The 19,501-nt window shown below is 39.5% G+C and overlaps 1 long non-coding RNA gene across 1 annotated transcript in view; it reads right to left on the bottom strand.

The window, feature by feature from the left end:
• The window catches only part of LOC129500227 (uncharacterized), a 118,036-nt gene that overhangs the window by 5,895 nt on the left and 92,640 nt on the right, over positions 1-19,501 (bottom strand). Inside the window, exons 2-3 of the long non-coding RNA XR_008662515.1 lie at positions 7,783-7,855; positions 3,640-3,719 (exon numbers count right to left, since the gene is read on the bottom strand). This is a non-coding gene — a long non-coding RNA (uncharacterized LOC129500227). The remainder of the gene's footprint in view (positions 1-3,639; positions 3,720-7,782; positions 7,856-19,501) is intronic.

Below are 19,501 nucleotides of genomic sequence, written 5' to 3'. Positions count from 1 at the left end.
TCAATCTATTTTGTCTCCATGTTATTATAATCTTCTAAAGACAAAAACAGTGCTTATTTTTCAAAATAAGCACTGAATTTTCAGTCCCTTGATGTTGGTACCCATATCAAGAAGAGTTACTTGGCCATGGTAGGCATCCATCCATTCAGGTGCATTCATGCCAGCATTTGGGGTCTGGGATAGAAGAACAAATTAGAATTAAAGAAGCTTTCTGAATTTACAAGGAAAGGGTTGAACAAGAAGTGTGAGCCCAAACTCAGGTCATTAGAGAATACAGAGGGGCAAGTCAGGGAAATTGAGGTAAGTGAGCAAATGCCAAGGGTGGAAACAAAAAATAAGACAAAAAAAAAGAAACTCCAGTCAAGGGTCAGAAACTGTGTTGAACTGGAACCAAGTGGGAGCAAAGGCAGGATCTGGAACACCAGTGCTTGTTGTGACCACAGCTCTCTGTGCTCCTCTGTCCTTATGGGTTCTCAAGCCAGGCTGGACTTTGCATGAGCCACAGGACTTTTTCCTGGCCTAGAAGTCCTTAATTGCTTGTAGGCACAACTCTGATGTCTACGTTGCCTTCAAATGATGGATGCAAGTCCTTTCAAGCAGAAGAAGGAGGTAAGTTTATGAGTTCAGAGAAAGGGGAGACAAAACATGAAACGCTCTCAAAGAGGCCCACACGTGTTTTTGTCTCACTTCTATTTTATTTATTGTCCCTTTCCTCCTCCCGTCAGAACTTTGCTCCTTAGTACAGTAGCTTAAATTTATCCATGGTGTCCATTTTGTCCATGACCTATACCTGAGGTTTCCTCTTTAGGGAAGATGGGGAAGTGCTGAGGGAAGGCACAGAGATTTGAGTGTTCCCCAGGGGTTTGCATGTGAGGTCAGCATTCCCCTCCATGTCCATCTTTCCTGGATTAACCCAGCTGCACTATAGACCAGACAGAGTTGACATGATTGCCACCTCCCCTCCCCACCCTCCCACCCCCACAAAGGAATACCAGCAGAATGTGAGAGAATAGCTTTCTAATCCACATCACCAGTCCTCTTATTTGATTGGGACCAAGGACATGGACAGCTGAGGCCATATGTCCATATGTGAATGTCACTTTCATGGAGCTGCAGAATTTTCGAAAATGGGACACAACCTCCCTTTAAGCCACATTATGCGCTAGACAAAGGAAGCTCCCCTAGTCTCTTTCCAGTCTACTGCTACCAAAAAAAAAAAAAAAAAAAAGGCAAGAAACCAGGTACCTGGTTAGATTTTACAGCAACATTTAGATGAAAACTTATTATACTTTTAAAATGTGATGTTATAGTATTAAAATAGCTCTCTCTCTCTCTCTCACACACACACACACACACACACACACACACACACGCCCCTCATTATCAATTCAATCCCTTTATATCACTTAAAAAGCCAGAGGGATCCCACTTAGGTGCCCAATTCTCTTCTTTTAACAGCTATAGTGAGGCATTCTTCCATTAAAATCAAGTGGCTTTTCAAGATCTCCTAATTTAGAGAATTCTAATTTAAAGTCTCTCAGGTGTACTATGAATTCATTAACAGAACACATAAAATATCACAGCCATGAGCCACCTGGGTGGCTCAGTCAGTTAAGCATCTGACTCTTGATTTCAGCTCAGGTCATGATCTCAGGGTCATGAGATCCAGCCCCCCTGCTGGGCTCCACCTCAGCTTGGAATCCGCTTGAGATTCTTCCTCTCTGCCCCTCCCCTCACTCACTTGTGCACATGTCACTCTCTCTCTCAAATAAATAAATAAATCTTTAAAAAATATATATCACAGACTTAAACCCATATCCATACAATTTAGACAAGACAAGATGATTGGCCACTTTCTAAGTATCAGTTTCCTTAAATCGAAATTTTTCAAAACGTGCTATAGAAATTAGGGAGTTGCTTAGTCAGTAAGGATGGAGACAATGGGCATAAGCAGAGAGGTGTCCCCACATAGCTAAAGCAGCTTCATTTTGAAAAGTATTTTTATATACTAGGTCTTCTCAGAATTTTTCTCTCTGCAAAATTTTAAGAACTATTGCCTTATAAAGTAGTATTTTCCAGGCTGAAGTAGTGTTCTCAGACTCCAATAAATGTCTCATAACCAAGAATCACATTACTTTTAAAGCTGTTGACCTTGATGGGATTGGAAGGGAGTGAGGCTGGTAAGGAACAGGCAGAGAAAATCAAAGAGAAGAAAAACAGAAAAGCTTCATGGTTTCTATTCACCAAGTATATCAATCACTATGCCAGCTGCCCAGTGACCATCACCTGTCAACTTAAAACTCAAATGGCTACCCAGCAATGTCACTCCTACATAACTATTTGAGGCAAGAGAGAGACCACATCCACAAAAAGTCTTATATGGGAATGTTCACATCAAATGCATTCATCATAGCCCCCAAATGGAATCAACCCAAATGTCCACCAGCAGGGCAAATGGTGGTACGCCCATGCAATGGAACTACTCAACAGTAATAGTGGAGGGACTCCTAATACAACAACATGAATAAATCTCATAATGATTGTGCTGAATGGAAAAAGCTAGACCAGACCCAAAAGAGTATATCTTGTATGCTTTCATTCATATGAACTTCTAGAACAGGCAAGTCTAATCTATGGTAGGAAAAAAAAATCAGAACAATGGTAGCTTAAGGGAAGGGATATGAAGTGACTGGGAGGTGATACAAGGGAAGTTTATAGTCATGAACATGTTCTATATTTTGACTGAGGTATGGATCACATGAGTGCATTTATCAAAACTGATCAAATATAAGCTTATGAGTTGTGCATTTCTTTGTATGAAAGTTTGATCTGAATAGGCTTGATTTGTGGGGCAAATACTCAACCAAGAAACAAGATATGGCCAAAAATTGAGAAAATATAGAAAAATATCTTTTTTTTTTTTTTATAATAGTCACACACAGAGAGAGAGAGAGAGAGAGGCAGAGACACAGGCAGAGGGAGAAACAGGCTCCATGCACCGGGAGCCCGACATGGGATTCGATCCGGGGTCTCCAGGATCCCACCCTGGGCCAAAGGCAGGCGCCAAACCTCTGCGCCACCCAGGGATCCCTAGAAAAATATCTTTATGAGCTCAGACTAGAAAACGATTTCTTAAAGATACACAAAATGTTCTACATAGAAAATATTGATAAATATCTTTATCAAAACTTAAAATTCATGTGAAGAGGAGATGTAGAGAAAAGGTCAATGAAGAAATTATCAATAAACATTGTAAAGGAAGCTGACAGATGGCAGCTACCCTTGTGCTGAGCATACCTATAGAGTTGTTGAATCACTGTGTTGTACACCTGAAACAAGCCCGTCATTCATGCTTCAATAAATAAATAAAACATAAAAATAAATGAAAGGATACTTGACTTTACAAGTAATCAGGTGAATGCAAATTTTTTTAAGGAAACAATTTCATATTTGGCACATTGGTAATAGTTTCTGGCACAATTGGTAATAGACACTTGTGATTTGGTGAAGCTGTGGGATTATAAATCATGCTGTGCTGTGTGATTGTCAATCAGCTCAGCAAATTCAGCCATTTTAGTAACAAAACACATTCTAACCCAGAAATTGCATTTCTGTTATATACCCTAGAGATACTCTTACCTGGGCACAAAGGATACATGCAAGGATGGCCATTGTAGCAGTATTTGTACCAGTGAAAAGATGGATTCCACTGCAATGTCCTTCAATAAAAAGATGGATATGTAGAATAAACTATATCTACATCTATCAAGATAGTTACATTTCAAAAACATGTTAAAATAAACACAATACTGGGACACCTGGGTGGCTCAGTTGGTTAAGAGGCCGACTCTTGATTTTGGCTCAGGTCATGATCTTGAGGTCCTGGGATCAAGCCCCACAGTGGGCTCTGTGATCAGTAGTGAGTCGGCTTGGGGATTCTCTCTCTCCCTCTCCCTCTGCCCCTCCCCCTGCTCATGCTCTCTCTCCCTCATGCTCTCTCTCTCTCTCAAATAAAGTTTTTAAAAACTAAAACAAATAAATACAATATCATATTTAGTTTAAAGATATATAACCAAATGTGTAAAAGCTGGATCAGAAGGATCCCCACAAGAACCTTAATGTTGGCTATGCCTGGGAAGCAAAGAAAGGAAAAACAAGTGATGTAATAATTGAAAAGGATTTTATCTGAAATTTATTATCAAAAAATGATAAGAAGCATTTAAATGTAAATGAATGAATCCTGATTTATTTCAGATATCTTGTAGAAAAATTAACTTAAAATGAATCACAAACATTTAGGCATGGATTCAAGTTTGTGACCTTGGGTTAAGCAAATAGGTCTTAGATGGGACATCTAAAGCACAAGCCATAAAAGAAATAAAATTGATAAATTGGACTTCATAAAAATACAAAACTGTTGCTCTTGGAAAGACCCTGCTAAAAGCATGAAAGGACAAGCCACAGACTGGGAGAAAATACTTGAAAATCACTTATTTGGCAAAAAATTGTATCCAGACCCAGCAATTGCACTGCTGGGGATTTACCCCAAAGATACAGATGCGTTGAAATGCCGAAACATTTTTATACCCCAATGTTTATAGCAGCAATGTCCACAATAGCCAAACTGTGGAAGGAGCCTCGGTGTCCATCAAAAGATAAATGGATAAAGACGCTGTGGTCTATGTATACAATGGAATATTACTCAGCTATTAGAAACGACAAATACCATTTGCTTCCATGTGGATGGAATTGGAGGGTATTATGCTGAGTGAAATAAGTCAATTGGAGAAGGACAAACATTATACGGTCTCATTCATTTGGAGAATATAAAAATTAATGAAAGGGAATAAAGGGAAAGGAGAGAAAATGAGTGAAAATATCAGTGAGGGTGACAAAACATGAGAGACACCTAACTCTGGGAAACGAACAAGGGGTAGTGGAAAGAGAGGTGGGTGGGGGAGTGGGGTGACTGGGTGATGGGCACTGAGGGGGGCACTTGGCGGGATGAGCACTGGATGTTATGCTATATATGTTGACAAATTGAACTCCAATAAAAAAAATTTTTAATTGTATCCAGAATATATGAAGAATTATTGAAATTTAACAATAAGAAAATGAACAACTGAATTTTTTTTAAAGATTTTATTTATTTATTTATTTGACAGAGAGCTAGAGAAAGCCAGAGAGCACAAGCAGGGAGAATGGCAGAGGGAGAGGGATAGGGAGAAGCAGGCTCCCTGCTGAGCAGAGAGCCTGATTCAGGACTCTATCCCAGGACCTCAGGGTCACGGAGCCAAAGGCAGATGCTCACCGGACTAAGCCACCCAGGTGCCCCCTGAATTTTTTTTTAAATGAGGAAAGATTGGGGATCCCTGGGTGGCGCAGCGGTTTAGCGCCTGCCTTTGGCCCAGGGCGCGATCCTGGAGACCCGGGATCGAGTCCCACATCAGGCTCCCTGCATGGAGCCTGCTTCTCCCTCTGCCTGTGTCTCTGCCTATCTCTCTCTCTGTATCTCTCATGAATAAATAAATAAAATCTTTAAAAAATATTATTTTAAAAAAAAATGAGGAAAGATTTGAACAGATACTTTCCTAAAGGAAATACATGTAGAGCCAAGAATCCACATGAAAGATGCCCAATGTCATTAGTCATTAGAGAAATGCAAATTAAAACCTTGATGAGACAACACTACACCTAACAGAATAGCTTAAAAAAAAAAAAAAAGACCCTGACAACTCCAAGTGCTGGCAGGGATGAGGGGCAAATGGAATCTCAGATCCTAGGGCTGGAAATGCACAGTGGCACAGCCACTTTGGAAAACCTTAGGCAAAGAAATGTAGGCACTGCAGGTGAAATCAGGCAGCCGTAAGGACAAGAGAAGATGGGTGGGGTACCCATAGCATGTTTCCACCCTCAAGTAACTGTACATCAGTTCCCAATTTACTGAGGGTTCTGTTGGGTTCTTATAAAGTAGGCCAATCCAGCCATAAAGATTCACCATCTTGCATATCCTAAATGCTTTATCCACAATCCTAAGAAACACAAGATAAAAAGGGATGTTTGCCACCAGTGCCAGGTACAATCAAACCAACAGCCTACACACCAACACTCTGTGTATTTTGAGGTGAGCCTGCTCTGTCTCTAGAGGAGAATGACTAGGGCTGCCAACCCCAGATTCCACTCCCACCACATGGAATGTTCTCTCTTTGCAAAATTTTAAGAACTATTGCCTTATAAAGTAGCATTTTCCAGGCTGAAGTAGTGTGCTCAGACCCCCCCCCCCCCCAGATATGAAGAATACTTCTGTAGTTGAGATTCCTGAGTGAGTGTAGTGAAGAAGGGGTAGGAAGAAGGGAAAGGGGGACAGGAAGAGGAGGAGGAAGACAATACACTGAATTCCTGCCAACGCTTTGTCTAGCTTCCTAGGTCCTCTCCCTGGGGCAGCCCTGAGCCTCTCTCCATATGCAACTCTGTGTAAAGTGCTCTAAGAAATGCTGCCCACATCTGCAGTGTCTTCTAAATCTGCTGCCCTGTGCCAAATATTATCTCTATGTCTAGGAGATTTAAATATTGGCCTTGATGCTTATGAATCTTGAAACTCTGAATTCTGTCTTGCCATCAACTGTGGTCGACAGTGATACACAAAAAGGAACTCTGGGCAAGGGCCTACTTTATTCCATCTCTTTCCTGGTGCAACTCAATTTGGTAACTTTAAAAAAGTAACTTTGTGAGATAAAATTTTCATACAATAAAATGCATTCATTTAAAATGTACAATTGGATGAGTTTTAACAAATGTGTCTTCCCATGTATAAGCACCACTATATTTGAGATATAGAGCATTTTCATCATCCCAAAACATGTCCTTTGCAGCCAATCTCTACCCTAGGGAACCACTGTTCTGCTTTGTTACTAAACATTAGTCTTGCCTTTTCTAGAATTTCATGTAATTGGAAATATACATTATTATACTTTTTTGTCTGACTTCTCTTAATTTTTAAAATGATTTCTCTGTTTATTTGAGAAAGAGTGAGTGAGTGTGCAGGGGAAGGGGCAGAGGAAGAGGGAGAGAGAAACTCCAAGCCAACTCCATGCTGAGCACAGAGACGGATGTCGGCTCGATCCTACCACCCTGAGCCAAAACCAAGAGTTGGAGGCTTAACCACCCAGGCATCCCAACGAATTTTTGAAATTCATTCATTTTATTGTGCATGTTAGTAGTTCACTCCTTTTTATTGCTGAATAGTATGCCAGATTATTTTTTAATATAAGGACAACTTTTTCACCTCTGGATATAGCTAGGCCAGAGATAGCAAGCTTAAGTGCCTAGAGAAACCAGACAAATAATATGAAAGAAAGGGGCTGGTATAAGAAAATTTATTTTCGAAACACTAAACCCTCTTGTTATAGTTTTCCAAGGAAATAGTTCATTGAGGAAAATATAAGTGTAATTATGATGACAAATGGTCATGAACAGTTGGCTTTGATTTTGGAGGATAAGTAAAGAAGGAATGGGATAGTGGCAATTTATAGAGCCCATGCCCACCTGTGGGAAGCAACTCTGCTATGTCGGATGCAGGACCAAATTTCAAATCTTCTTATTGTCCTACAGAAGCAGGAAGCCTGGGTTTGTATATGAAATCGCCTGAGTTGTAAACATTGGACATAAATGTAAATGGTATTAAAATGACAAAAACAAAGAGACCTGGGGGCCAGATGACTGAAAGACCCCATACTGTGTCCTCTGATGTGGACAGACTAAAAGCTCAGCCAAGCCACTCACCCCAGGCATGCTTTCTGTCCTGCTAGGTAGGACCTTCCCGTCTAAAAGTCCCAGGGTTGGCTCACTTCATTGTCTGCATGGAAGAGAAGGGAAAAAAGAGAAGCAAAAATTATTCTAAGGTCCTAAAAAGAACAGAGGAAGCAAATATGTGCTAGTATGGGAAGACAGACACTGGAATCACCTGGAATGGGAATATGCAGATTCTCAGATCCCCTGTCAAATAAAGTATGTAATTAGAATCTTTGGTGGCTGGACCTGCTGTAGATTTCCATTTTAACAAGCTCTTTGGGCAATTCTTACCCTCATTGAAGTCTGACATCCTCTGCATTGCATTTTTCTACCTTTACCATAGAGGATTCGGTTGTCATTGGATCCATTTTGTCCTGCATCTAAATTTGAGGTCTCTTGTGAGAAGAGCAATACGGGGAAAGAAGGGAAGGCTTTGAGCGCCCCCTAGGGGTTATCTTGCACGGTGAACAGCGAACAGCTTCATAATGAGAAGTGGTTTTTCTGAGGTATTAGGAATAAATAGGTAGTATGTTTGAACCCTCATTGGCATGCAGCAGTGTGATTGACCATTCACCTAAATTATCTGATATGAACCTATGAGGCAGGAACTATAATTACTTTCCTGTTCCAGGGGAGGAAATTCACCTGTAAACCCAGGGGCATAGCTGATCACTCCCTCTTCCTCAAGATATTTTCTTTGCTTGGCTTCCAGGACATCATACTCTTTTTCATTTGCCTCCTGGCTCATTGGCTATTCTGTCTCAGTGTTTGTGTTAGTCGCCCCCTCTTCTCCAAGACCTTCTAATTTTGGAGTACCCCAGGGATCAGTCCTTGTTTTTCTTCCTTCCCTGTACTAAGTTTTGTCAAATTGAAGTATAATTAACATACAGTGTTACATTAGTTTCAGGCGTACAAGCATTCAACAATTCTATATATTGCTCAGCACTCGTCACATGACAAGTGTGCTCTTAATCCCCTTTATCTATTTCACCCATCCCCCTACTCACTTGCCCTCTGGCAACCACCAATTTGTTCCCTGTACTTAAGAGTGGTTTTTTTGTCTTTTTCTTTCTTTGTTCATTCATTCTTTCTTAAATTCTACATACGAGTGAGATCATATGGTATTTATCTTTCTCTGACTTATTTCTCTTAGCATTAGGTCCAACCTGTAGGTCCAACTATGTTGCTGTACATGGCAAAATTTTATTCTTTTTATGGCTGAGTAATATTCCATTGCATATGTAGATACCACATCTTCTTCATCCATTCCTCTACAAGTGGATAGATGACAGACTTAGGTTGCTTCCATATCTTGGCTATTGTAAATAATGCTGAAATAAATATAGGGGTGCATATATCTTTTCCAATAAGTGTTTTTGTTTTCTTTGAGCAAATGCCCAGTGGTGGAAGTACTGACTCATATGGTAAGTCTATTTTTAATTTTTTGAGGAGCCTCCATACTGTTTTCCATAGTGGCTGCACCAGTTTGCATTCTCACTGACAGTGCACAAGAGTTTCTTCTCCATATCTTCACCAATACTTGTTATTTCCTGTGTTTTTTATTTTAGCCATTCTGACAGATGTGAGGTAATATCTCATCATAGTTTTGATTTGCATTTCCTTGGTGATTAGCGATGTTGAGCATCTTTTCATGTGTCTATTGGCCATCTGTATGTCTTCTTTGGAAAAAAGATTAGTCAGGTCTTCTGTCCAGTTTTTTAAAAATATTATTTATTTATTCATGAGAGACACACAGAGAGAGAGGCAGAGACACAGGCAGAGAGAGAAGCAAGCTCCATGCAGGGAGCCTGACGTGGGATTTTTGATCCCGGGACTCCAGGATCAGGCCGTGGGCCGAAGGTCATGCTAAACTGCTGAGCCACCCGGGCTGCCCCTCTGTCCAATTTTTAATTGGATTATTTGGATTTTGGTATTGAGTTGTATAGGTACCAACTTTTTTAATGAACTCCTTTATTGATATGACAATGACTCTTGCAGTTTAATCTTGTGACCAACCTCTCTTTTAAAGTTTAGACTCATACATGCAGTGGTCTACTTGACATCTTCACGTGGATGCCTTAGACATCTCAAATTTAACATGTCTGAAAATGTTCTCAGTTTCTACCACAAACCTATTCTATCAGAGGTTTTTTCCATTTCAGTTGACAACTCCATCCCTCCAGTTATTTATACAAAACCTTGGGATCACTGTTGGCCACATCGCTCCATTCCTACAGACAACACTGGTTTCAGTCATCATCTCTCATCTGGATTATTGCTATAGCCTCCTATTTGATCTTCTTGTTCTCAAACTTGCCTTTTAAGAAACTTTCCAACAAAGAAACCAGAATGATCTTCCTAATATGTAATTCAGATCACATCATTTTTCTGCCTAAAATCCTCCAAGGGCTTCCCATTTCACTCAAAGAAAATGCCAAAGTCCTTAGAATGGCCAACAGGGCCCTCTACAAGTAAGGCTCCATCTCCTCTCTGACCTCATCTCCTGTCAGACACACCAGTCCCCAGACGCACCAGACCCTATACTATTCTTTACACATTTCTAGCTTGATTCTACCTTAAGGCTTTTGCCTGGCTCTTTTATCTACCTGAAACATTCTTGCTTCAGAAATCCACTTGGCAAACTACTTTACCTCCTGCAAATCTTCACTCAAATGTCACCCTCTCCATGAGACCTACCCTGACTCCTCTATTAAAAATTGCAACCTGTTTTTCTCCCTGCATTTCCAAACTTTTTATCATGCTCCATTTTCCCCATAGCATTATAGTTTTGCAACATATTATATAACTTAACTATTTATTTTGCCTTTATTTTTTCTCCTCCCACCAGAATGTAAGCTCCAAGGAAGCAGGGTTTTTTGTATGTTTTATTTACACATATATCTCAGATGCATAGGTCAGTGCCTGACATTTAATAAAAATATCTGTTAAACGAATAAGACATGAAAAAGTTACATACCTAGTCCTAAGTATTTCAACATGCCTTTTGATAAGTAAACCTGAATAATAAACAATTGTTTTCTCCTTAGGGAGAAGCAGACTATATAGCTCCATGCAGTCTGTTTGGGTATCTCTTATGAGGAGGAGTGTTGAGTACAAGCACCCACAGTTCCCCTTAGAGGGTACTGTGTAACACATAGAGGTAACACATAGCAATGTGCTGTGCATATCATTTACCTCTTCACCACTTGTACCACCCACAGCGCTGGGCATTGTATTCTTACCCAATTTATTTGGGAAGCGTAATGCTGAGTTACAAGTAGTATTTTTTCTTAACAATGAGAAGCAATATACAGTCTGTGGAGTACATTTTTTATATACTATTCAGGTTTATTTATTTTTTGTTTGAAGATTTTATTTATTCATGAAAGACACAGAGAGGCAGAGACTCAGACAGAGGGAGAAGCAGGCTCCATGCAGGAAGCCCAAAGTGGGACTCAATCCCAGGACTCCAGGATCACGTCCTAGGCCGAAGGCAGATGCTCAACCACTGAGCCACCCAGGCGTCCCTATACTATTCAGGTTTAAAGATGAGTTGCAACTCACAAAAAGTCTGAAAAATGAATTTTTATTAAGGTTACTGAGTAAGGCTCTCTTGCCATCAGCTATACCTTGATAACAGATGCAACCAATGCTTCTGATCAGTGCCATCCTGAATTGCCAGAGTCTCTCTGTAATTCTCACAGAGAAGCAAAGTGACAGCTTCTTGTAGTAAGTACTTCAGGGAACTGAGGTACCTGCAGTTATATCGAAAACACAGAGACTTCCAAGACTCAATATCAGAAAATAAAGGGCAGGGGGCGAGAGGAAAAAAAAACTCTGTGCTTTCTGAAACATGTATCCATTTATTCACACAAATTCCTAGCAGTCTGATCACATATACAACTCCCAACTCTCAAAATTGGACAATTTGCTTCAAAGACAAGAGTTAGCTAGACAGAATGCTTGAAGATGAAAGAAAATATTTCAGTCTATGTCAATGATTAAATTGTGTCAACGGGTTTTTGTTTCTTCTTTTTTGTTTTTTGTTTTTTTTTTTTTTGGTTGCAACAATAAAATCAGCTCAAGACTGTGTGTGTGTGTGTCTGTGTGTGTGCATGAGATTTCAATCAAGTTATGTGTCTCTTCCAGTGGGGATAATTTATCTATAAGGAACCACTTCAAAATTTGGCATATTCCATGGTAAGCAGTATCTCCTCCTTCACAGAGGATGCCTGGTGGTAACTTATAACAAGGTGGTTTCATAGCAAATGTACCTGAATGTATTGAAATAGTTGCTTCCCTTAACATCCAGGCCCCCACACTCTCCGGGTTCTCCTCTCACCAACCTGATCACTTCTCAGTCTCATTTCTGGTCCCTCCCCTCATCCTGACTTCTGATCCTAGGGCTGACTGCCACTGCGTCAGGCATCATACTTCTTACGTACCTTCATTCTCTCCAGTGATGATCTCAGCTAGATTTCATGAAGCGATCTATGTGCTGCTGACTCCTGCCTTTCTACCTCCAGCTCAGAATTCCCTCCCGAATTCTAGACTCATAAAAGAAAGGCTTGACTGACATTTCCACTTGGATCCCCAATAGGCATATCAAATGTAATACTCCCTAAACTAAACTCCTAATACGATCCCATCCCACCCAAGTCTTTGACATCTCAGTAAATAGTAATTCCATTCATATAGTTGCTTAATCTAAACCTGGAATCATTTCTTTCTTTCATAGTGCTCCACATTCAATGCTTCAGCAAATCCCATTGGATCTATATTCAAATTCTATCCAGAATCTAATCTCTCTTCACTACTCTTCTGCTACCACCTAGTTGAGCTGAAGCCATCATCATCTTTTTTCTGGATTATTCCAAATAGCCTCCTAGCTGGCTCCCCTGCCTCTGCTATTCCCTCTCCTACAAACTATTCTGTTTACCAGTGTCCTCACCTTGTGGTCCCAGACCAGCACCATTGACATCACCTGGGAACTTGCTAGGAATGCAAATTCTCCTGCATCACAAGACCTATTCAATCAGAAACTCTGGGAATAGATGCAGCAGCTGTGTTGTAACAAGCCCTCTGAGGTGACTGATACATACTAAAGTTTGAGAACCATTGCTCTACAGAAGTGGTTAGCCAGAATGATCCTTTGCAAATGTAAATCAGATCATGGGTAGCTCTCCCCTCACAATCCTCAGGTAGCTTTCCAACTCACTTGAGTAGGAACCTGAGCCCTCATGATGGCTTGCAGTGATCATTGTTACCCCTTTCCCATTCCCACCATATGTGTAACCATCTCTGTATTCTCCCTCTAATCACTGTGCCAAGCTAGTCTGGCCTCTTTACTTCACCTCAGGTCAGGGCCTTTGTAGCTGCTGTTTCCTCTGCCTGGAATACCCTCTCCATTCCCTTCTCTCCATTATCCTCTCCATAACCATGTGGCCCTCTCCCTCCTCTTCTTCCAGTCTCTATTCAAATGTCAGCTCATCAGAGGGACTTTTTCTGGCCACTATACTTAAAATAATAACCCTACTTTCCACTCCCAACCCTGTGCTCCTTTCCCCATCTTGCTCTGCATTATTTTTCTCCACAGTGCCTATTACCCTTCTGGCATAGGGTATGCTGTACTTGTTTATTTGTGAAATAGTCATTGCACTAAAAAATATATGCTCTATGAGGCAGGCATCTGTGTGTGTTGTGTTCATTGCTCTATCATCGGAACCTGGAACAATGCTGGCATATGGTAGGGGCTCCATAAATATTTGTTGATTACGTGAATATCTAATGATGGCCAAAACATTCCTCTAGAGAGACAACACAGTTATTCCAATGATACTGTCACTGCTCAAAATATTTTTAAGGAAATAGTCAGGAAGTAGGGAAACCATTTAGGAGGACACTACTTGCAATAATTCTGGAGAAAGATAACAATGGCTTCGATCTGAACAAGCAGTAGCATAGGAGATGGTCAGAAGTGATTGGCTTCTGGATATAATTCGAGTATAGATCTGGTTGAGGTCAATTTACAGGTCACATACAGAAACTAGTTTCAGTATTTAAGAGAGATCATCCCTTTAAAAAAGTAAAAAATACAGTTGCTCAGTGTAATTTCACACATTATTTACTAGTCCCAGAATCATATGACCTTTGGCTTTATTGCAGAAATCAAATTTCACCCTGAATAGTGAAATGCAGAACCACTGAAAACATTCCCCGGCTACAAATGGAGTCCCCTATATGATGAAAGAATACTTTGGATTTTCACTGGGCACAATTTTATATTTGCATGACCTAATCCCCACAGCAATCTTTTGAGATCCTTGTTATTAACCCCATTCTTCAGATGAGGGAAATAAGGCTCAGAGCAAAGGATTTCCATCCAGGCCAAGTCAGACACTTTCTTGATGAGTAGGAGTAATGTGTTGGGAACAAAGCTGTCTAGAAAATAACATTTCAATATGTCTCATTTACCTCTCTTGACTTCAGACTCACATCTTGTAAGTACAGCTTCTCCAGATGATCAGAGCCCTACAGCAAATATAAGACATAGCCAGGACATAGGGGCCAGTTCTGTTTTTCCTGCTGTTCAGGCTGGGAATGAGTCTCCTTTCAATGGCCAAAACCCTGGGTCAGGTATTCTGGTTCCTCCAGACACTGTTTCCAGTGTCCCTAAGAAAAACCATTGCCATCACTATGGGTATTTGATGCTTTTCAGGGCTATGCAGACAGCATTGTCTCAGGACAAGGAACTATTGTCTGGGTAGAAATAAAGGGTGTTTCTCACTGGAGATTTAGGCTTGAATATGGATTCACATTTCAACAATGCCTCTTTTTGTAAAAATGGGTGGGGTTTTTTTAGGCTTATGTGATTTTTTTTTTTCCAGACCCAAATCACAGTATCTAATGACAGTTTCCCCTACAATGTTTCTTAAGAATGTTAGGTATGTGTTCCTGGGTGTTATGGACTCAGGGAATAAAAATCACGATGCATATTAACCTGAAGGCTCCTTGCTATCTTGGGACTCCTTGCCATGGCAGAAAAGCCAGGGGCAAGAAGAGATGGGTTCATGGGTGGGAACTGACACTTACCAAGAGCAGCATCTAATGAGCAGACACCTCAGATCCATTATTCCAATTAATCATCACAATCACCTGAGTAGATATTATTTAAGTTTTCCAAATGAGAAATGTAATTAGGTAACTGGAGCAAAATCACACAGCTGGTGAGATTGGAATCTGGGAGCGGTTCCCAGATCTCACTCCAAAACTGGTCTCTTTTCATTTCCTGTTCCATGCTTCCTTGCTGACCTTTTTAAGCTTCAGTTTTTCAGATGAGACACCTGGAGGGAAGAGTGTGGGAGATGGTGCTCACGAATGCCTCCATCACAGGGCATGTCATGTGATAGGTACTCAAAGCACCACCAAATTTCTCTTCTTTCTCTTCCTTGTTCTTCATCTCATCTTACTTTTCTAATTTCTATTTTTCTTCTCCTTCCTCTTCTCTCAGTGCCTGCTGTCTTTTCATTTTCCGCAGAAAACCAAAATCTAAAGAGCCCATTCCCAATGGCAGCATAAGCTTTAAAAACAATCCCCTAGGAATATGCCAAGAAGAACAATGCAAGGTCCACGAAGAAAACTATAAAATTTTATGGAAGATATAAAAGAAGACCCGATGGATGGAAAGCTATACATGTTTCTGGATGAAAGAGTCGATATTATAAAGATGTCAGCTTTCCAAATTAATCCATAAATTCAATGCGATACTAATAAAAATCCCAACAGGAGATTTATTGAACTTGATAAGCTGATTTTAGAGTTCATGTGGAAGAGAAAAATGCACAGAACAAGCAATAAAATTTGAAACAAAAAAGGACTTTTCAGTTATCAAAAATACACTAAGTTTATGTAAAACAATGTTGTAGTGGTTCAGAATAAAGACATGAACAAATTGAACTGAAAAAGACAATTCAAAAACAAAGGAACATGCATTTTAAATCAGAGCAAAAAGGACAAACTATTCAAAAACTACATTGAGAGGGGATCCCTGGGTGGCTCAGCGGTTTGCTCCTGCCTACAGCCCAGGACATGACCCTGGAGACCCAGGATCAAGTCCCACATCAGGCTCCCTGCATGAAGCCTGCTTCTCCCTCTGCCTGTATCTCTGCCTTTCTCTCTCTCTGTGTGTCTCTCATGAATAAATAAATAAATAAAATCTTTATAAAAAAGTATTATTAAAAAAAACAAAAATTACATTGAGAGTTGGAAAACCTGAAAAAGACTTAATTTGGATGCCAGTATCACATCATACATATAAAGCTCAAATGGACTAAATTCTAAACACTAATTTTAAAAAAACAAATCTCCCTTCCTGATATTTCCCACTCATTTTTTCTCCTTTCCCCTTTATTCCCTTTGACTATTTTTTATATTCCCCAAATTAATGAGACCATATAATGTTTGGAGACAGAACATGAAAGACTCCTAACTCTGGGAAACGAACTGGGGGTGGTGGAAGGGGAGGTAGGCGGGGGTTGGGGGTGACTGGGTGATGGGCACTGAGGTGGGCACTTGACAGGATGAGCACTGGGTGTTATTCTATATGTTGACAAACTGAACACCAATAAAAAATAAATTTATTAAAAAATTAAAAAACAAATCAAGAAGGAACTATAGTAAATTTTAGCACATCAGTTTTTATAATGTTGGGGGAGACGGTAATGAAGGCCTTTCTAAGAAAGACACAAACTCTGGGAGCCATTAATAAAAAGGTCTTACTTTAAACAAACTGAAAGATGTGTATGGCAAAAGACCCACAAATAAAAGGTCCCACTTCAAATCTTCGCAAAATATATAAAACAAAATGTAATATACAAAATCTATTAAAATCTCCTACTTATTTTATTCTTTTACCGAAAAGAATAAAATGTAAAACTGGTTAAAAGAAATAAAGAGGCAGTTCACACACAAAAAAAGAATGACAAAATTTAAAGAGTTACTTATTCTCAAAAGTAATAAAGGAAATGCAAAATAAGCAATGAGCTACACTTTATAACCAATCAGATTGTTAAGAACAGGTTGACACTTGTATTACCAGGTGGAAATGGGTGATTCACATACAGTCTGTAATAGGGGTAACACTGATACAAATTTTTTAGATGGAAATTTAGAAATATTAAAATTTTTTTATTTATTTTTTAAAATTTTTATTTATTTATGATAGGCACAGAGAGACAGAGAGGCAGAGACACAGGCAGATGGAGAAGCAGGCTCCATGACCGGGAGCCCGACCGGGATCGCGCCCTGGGCCAAAGGCAGGCGCTAAACCGCTGCGCCACCCAGGGATCCCGAAATATTAAAATTTAAAATAAGCACATCCTTGGAATTCTGAATTCAATTTCTAAGAATCTATTCTTTTGAAATATTCATTCATATTCAAACGTACACAGTCATTGCAGCTTTATTTATAATAGAGAGCAACTGGAAAAGGGCAGAAATTTGCCTCAATTAGGGAATGGTTAAATAAATTTTGTGCATTTATATTGTAGAATACTATAAGATGATTGAAAAAAATGAGTAGATTTATATTTACTATGTGTGAGTTCCAAGACATATGGTCATGTGAAAAAAAGCAAGATACCAAGTGCTGTCGTGAAGAGGACTTGTTTTTTTTTCACTCTAACATTTCATGTTATTTGTATTATTTATAGTTACTAGCACATTTTGCTTATGTAAATAAGAATAAAAGCAATCTTATTTCATATGATCCAAGGAACCACAGAAGTACTATTACTGCTGTCACATTTCCAGTAAGCTTCACTGGGGCCCACAGGCTGCAAGAGGTCGTGGACTACACCCTCCCAAGCCAGGGGTGAGTCTGGAGACCCAAGAAAATAAGGCTGAAACAATGCTGAACTAGTACAAGAGGGGAAATATTCTCCTCGACTCTCAATTTATTGTTCTGGCTATCAGCAAGAATCATATACTCACTTCCCTCTTCTGCTCTGGACTTCATTGCAAGTCCTTTTGGCAGCCGGAACAAGGTGGCATCTATCTTCTATTTCTTGGTAAAATCCCTCCTGTCACAGGAGAAAAAACAGCACTAGGTCTCTCTCTCCTCCTTCCCCTCTGCAAATTCTTCTTGTTTAGCTGAACCATTTAGGGGGCAAAAATTCTTAAAAATATTTTTGGTAATGTAAACATACATGCATATATGAAGACCATATATTAGACTTTGCGTCAAGAATCATTTTTCCTGGAAAAATGCCTTTGGCAAATTAAAAAGAAAAGTATCATTATTCAAAACAAAGCCATTATGCTACAATTTTTTTGCATATGTCTTTCTTCTAACTATGTTGTACCATATTCTCAAAAAACTTTCTTTTCCAATTAGGTTTTTCACCTTCTAATTATTTTGTGTTGTTTTCATATTTTTTTTGTTTTCATATTTTTTTTTCAGATGAGTATATTGGTTAGCCTAAGATTCACATGATAGCAAGCTGGAACCAAAACTGTAAGTGATCAGAAAAATAAGAAAGCAGGAAGAATAATTCTTTTTTTTTTTTTTCAGGAGGAATAATTCTGCACCTATCACTTGAAGAACCAGCAAAGTACTGGAGCATTTAGAGCAGAATGAACTCTGGTATGAAAACCAAGAGCGTCCAGCTCTACTGTTCTACACCAGCCAGTCATTCCCTGAGATGTTGGACAAATGTGTGGCCCGTTAGATATTTCAGAGATAGATGAGTTCCCTCGGCTGTAAATTAACTGGCTTGGGTAACAATCCATTGATAAGTTTCATGAGCTCTTATTGTGTGTCAAGAACGAGGCTATATGATTTATGGATATTATCTTGTTTGACTCTTATAACAGCCATTTAGGATAGAGTATTCCTTCCATTCTTTGAATGAAGAATCTGAGTCTCAGAGAGAGTAAACAACTTTCCCTAGGGCATACAACTAGAAGTGGGGAGTCTGAATTTGAATCCAGGTCTAATTATGAAGTATATTCTTAAGCTAAGAGCTAACCATGACTTTCAGTATGTTATTTTAAGGCTACCTTTGCATTACAACCATTATTTCTGCTGGGTCGGGGAAGAAGGAGAAGAGGTTTGCAATAAGAGGACTTTAAGATTCCCTTGCTGTTTTAGACAGTGAATATAACTTAAAGCTTCTTTCATATCTAGAATGTTCAGATGTGGGTGGAGCAATGAATTTCCATACCAGGCTGGAAATTTATAGCCGTGAGGGCATCCTGAAAATTTCCACTAAGATGACAAATGATTTAAGCAGCTGAAGACAGACAAATCTCCCAGCTGAACCTTAGAAAAGACACTTCCAGGTCAGATCTGCTGGCTAGTCTGGATGCCTATGATTTACTTATTGTGTGATAAAGTGGTGGGCTTATGTTTCCAGTGTTAATGATTCAAAAGCTTTCTGTGGTATTAAACTGAGACATATAAAGAGACAAAAGGCAATTAGAAGCAATCAAAGTGTTCAGAAATTTAAGATTCAGTCCTGCATTTGCTAAACTCTTCATCAAGGAAATCAGTAAAATTTTTTAAAATGCCATCAATACGATACACAGAGAATTAGAAAAGCAATCAGTTTTATTTTATTTTATTAAATATTTTATTTATTTATTCATGAGAGACACACACACAGAGAGAGGCAGAGAGACCCAGGCAGAGGGAGAAGCAGGCTCCATGCAG

The sequence above is a fragment of the Nyctereutes procyonoides genome, unplaced genomic scaffold (assembly GCF_905146905.1).
Source record: "Nyctereutes procyonoides isolate TBG_1078 unplaced genomic scaffold, NYPRO_anot_genome, whole genome shotgun sequence".
Classification (NCBI taxonomy): Eukaryota; Metazoa; Chordata; class Mammalia; order Carnivora; family Canidae; genus Nyctereutes; species Nyctereutes procyonoides.
The sequence above is the reverse complement of the archived record's forward strand: the minus strand, read 5'-3'. Positions and strand labels throughout refer to the sequence as shown.